Here is a 4,463-nt window from a genome sequence, read left to right on the forward strand (position 1 = left end):
CCTGGATAATTGTTTTCAGTATTTCCTTCTTCCCCTTCAGGGTACGATTTAAGTTCTGCAGCTTCCCATCCATCACCCCTACCTTCATAGAAGATGCACTTATCTCCCCTCTTAGAGTAGTATTAGCTGTGCTTTCAGTGGCACCTAAAATCTTCCTGTGTACCCCATTCTCTATTCTTTGTAGTTTCTCTATTTTAGTTTCTGTTAGATTTATGATACTTGATCCATATAAAATAGATGGTAAAGCAATACTTTTCCAGAACGTTTTTCCTATCATTCCTTTATTGCAACTTTTCTCTATAACTGAATATGTTAGATTAGCTAATTTTTGTGGCTTTTCTATCATTACCCTTTTCTGAGTTTTAAATATATTCTCATTATTATCTAGCTTTATTCCTAAGTATGTTAAACTTTCTACTATTTTGATTCTCTCTCTGTTATCTGGCTTTTCTTTCATATTGTAAATAATAATATTACTCTTTTCTTTATTAATTTCTAACCCATATTTTTTACCAGTTTCTACTAATATCTGGATGTTACGCTTTGCATTATGTATATCCTGTGCAATTATTAAGGCATCATCTGCAAAAAAAATAATGATTCTACCTTTATTAATTGATTTCTGAAACCGTTTCCTTCCTCTTCTATTTTCTTCATGAAAATATAAGTAATCAGTTTAAAAAGTGAAGTTGATCCTGTGCAACCCTGTTTAATTCCACTCGTAACCTCCATTCCTTGTTCTATACCTTCTCCTATGCCCGTAGTATTTCCTTGATAAATATTTGCAATTGCACTTATGATTGTGGTGTTAATTCTATATTCTTTTAAAACTTCTATTAGTACCTCCCTTTTTACAGAGTTAAATGCTTTACTAAAGTCTATCGCGGTTACTATTAGGGGTTTCTTGTTACTACAGCTCTCTTCCACACAATACTGTAATATAAAGATATTGTCCTCTATCCTGCCTCCACCTGTAAATCCTGCTTGACATTCATTGTCTTCTTCATTCATTCTTATGTGGTCTTCTATTTCCTCTTTCACCATGATCATGAATATTTTATAAGAAATATTCAATAGAGCTAGAGGTCTTAGGTCTTTTGCCATTGGCCTTCTTTTCTTTCCAGCCATCTTTGTTCTTGACTTCTTCCACATAATTGGTTTTTCTTTTTCGTCCAACTCATTTTGATAACATTTCTGTAAGGTTTCAAGACATATTTTGCTTTTTCCCAGTGCCTTATAGAGCTTGGGTTTTAGGCCATCTGGTCCTACCGCTTTTTCTTTCTTTAGTTTTCCCAGGCAATTCTTTACTTTTTCTACTGTGAATTTTGGATTTTTCATTGGTTTTATTTTCCCTTTTGTTACCATTACAAAGTCATAGTGTCCCATAAGTACATCCGGGATATTATATCCATCTATTCTTGTGGTGTCTTCCTGATGCGCTATTTCATTTTCATATTCTGTCCATTTTTCTTCATTCCAAACTGAGTCTATTTTATTTTCATGCTTACAATATATAGTTTTCCAGTATTTGATTAATTCCTCTTTTGGTTTTTCCTTATTTAGCTTATTTCCTTGTTCTCCATACAGTTGTATAACTTTGCCATGGGCTCTCTGTCTGTTCCTTATTCTATCAATATTCTCCAAGAGTTTTTTATTTTTATCCATTTTTATTTCTTCTGTTATCTTTTTTTTTCCAATATAGTAATTTCCTTCTTTATCGTTTCTTGCACTTCCATCTCCTTTTGATCATATCTCTCTTCTAATACCTTTTTTACTTAGATATTGGATTCATTTCTTTTCTCTGTTTAAATCCTTCCTTTCCTTGATGCCTTTTCTTATTTCATCGTTCATCCAGGGTTGCTCATGTACCTTTTCTTCTTTAAGAACTTTCCTTTTATATACTCTTGCCAATTTTTCTTCTGCAGCCTCTTCTATTATCAGGTCCATTCCTTCTATTCTGTCTATTTGTCTATCTCTTACAATTTCCTCTACTCTTGTTGTATATTCTCTTAAACTATTTTCATCTGTCCTAAAGTATTTTACTTCCTTCCATCTTCCTTTGTTAAAATTCTTATTCTGGTCACTCATAAATTCTAGTTCTATAGTGATCAGATTATGATCCGAGATGTCAAAGCTCAATTTTTCAACGTCTATATTCATTTCCTTAAAGTTTTTATACATTCGTTTACTGGTACACTTTTTGTTGCAATCTTTCCCATGTATAAATCCCTTTACATCTTAAATCTCCATTTAATAGGACTAACCCATGGTCATTCATCCAATCGAGAATCATTTCACCGTTCCTGTCTAAATTCTGGTAACCTGAAAATCCTACATGTCCGTTAAAATCCTCTATCAACAATGCCTCTTCTTCGTTTAGATTTCTAATAATTCTTTCACATTCCTGCTTTATTATCTTATCCCTACTTTTGTCTTCTTCAGTATTTCCTGCTGACAAATAAACCAATAATAATTTAAATGTACGATTATATGCATTACACTTAACATACATCAGATCTTTACTTTCAGCTTCTATCTTTTCCATTTCGTGACTGTCACTATTTCTATAAAGTATCATCAAACCTCCTCCTTTTTTATCATTCATATTCCTCATATTTCCTACTTTTTTAACACCCTTACTTAAATTTAATCTAACTTTTGGTGTGTTTCTGTCAAGCAAAAAAAGTTTATTTCTACTATTTAATTCCTTCTCAACTTCCATCAGTTTTTGTTTTGTTAAGCATTGTATGTTCAACAAATAAATCTTAAAGTTTGTTTTTATTTTGTTTTGCTCACTCAGAAAAATAAGTTTTCGGGCTTACTTTTTCGAAACTCCTGACACAGTAGTAGTATCGAACTATGCACTGATGTTTAACGGCACCTCTGAGTGGTCGTGTGACGTGTTTTAGTTTTAAATTTATCTTTCTTTAATGTTATTTTCTTTCTCCAAATCCGGAATGATCTGGTAAGAAATTTCTCTTTCTTCTTTTCTCCATTTCTTTCATTGAATCAAAGTGGCATGAAGAGGCAAAACGTGATGAATGGGAATTAGAAGTGTTGGTGAAAATAGCAAAATAAAAAAAGGAGACCTGACTGATTGCAATAATTAAAACTGTAGAACAAGTCAGTTGTTATGAAAATATATATAGTATGCTTATTCTAAAAAGAGTGGAGAGAAAGATTGATGAAAAGCTGAGAGATGAACAAGTAGGATTTAGAAAAGGTAGAAGTTGCACTGACCAAATTTTTATTTGAAGACATGTTGTACAGTAATAAGTAGAATATAGAAATCCCCTTTTGATGGCATTTGTGGACTATGAAAAAAATTTTTATAGTGTGCACCGCCCAGTTTTGTGGAGAGTCCTGTATTATTATGGAATTCCTCCTAAATATGTAAATTTGATTAACCATTTTCAGGAACATACCAAGTGAAAAGTTAATGTTAATGGAGTCTTATCAAATGAATTTCCAGTGAACAGTGGAGTACTCCAAGGGAATGTGTTGTCACCTATGTTGTTTATCTTCCTCACGGATTTTGTAATGCATAGAACAGTCAGATATGGTGGAGAAGGACTGGATTGGATTGGCGATAGGAATTTAACAGTCCTAGAGTACGCTGATGATGCTGGCCTTGTTAGCATAACACTACAGGATTTGCAATGCTTGCTTACCAGAATGAATGAAATATCACAGGAGGTTAGGCTGAAGATAAATAGACGAAAGAGAGAGACGATGAGAACGAAGTATGCAATGGAAGATGAAATATCATTGGAAAGAGAAAGGATTAATGAGGTAGAATCATTTAATTATCTAGGAACTATGATCTCCAATACAGGGTATTTAGAATTAGAGTTTAGTGAAAGATTGGAAAAAGCAAATCAGACAACGGCTAGGTTGAGCAAAATTTGGAAATCAAATCGCCTGAAATCACTTATAAAAATCAGACTATATATCAGTTTAGTGAGATCCGTGTTACTGTATGGACATGAATCGTGGTATGATAATGAAACAATTTCCAATAGATTTAGTAGATTTGAGAACAAGGCCCTCAGAAGGATATTAGGAGTTAAATGGCAGGACAGGATTAAAAATGAAACTATAAGAGAGATTACTCAAGTACCATCTATGGATGAGATCTCGATGAGGGGTAGACGGAGATGGTTTGTGCATGCTCTCTGCACTCCCCAAGAGATATTAGTTCACCAAACTTTTAACTGGGCTCCACAAGGCACTAGAAGAGTTGGAAGATCCAGGCCTACATGGCTGAGGACTATGAAGCACGAAGTAGCATATGGTGAATGGAGAATTATTGAATTAAAAGCTCAAGAGAGAGACGACTGGTGAAATCTAACCGAGGCCCTTTGCGTTAATAGGCGTAGGAGGAGATGATGATGAATTAAAGTTCCAAAATTACACACACACACACACACACACACACACATATATATATATATATATATATA

The sequence above is a fragment of the Palaemon carinicauda genome, chromosome 29 (genome assembly GCF_036898095.1).
Source record: "Palaemon carinicauda isolate YSFRI2023 chromosome 29, ASM3689809v2, whole genome shotgun sequence".
In the NCBI taxonomy this organism is placed as follows: domain Eukaryota; kingdom Metazoa; phylum Arthropoda; class Malacostraca; order Decapoda; family Palaemonidae; genus Palaemon; species Palaemon carinicauda.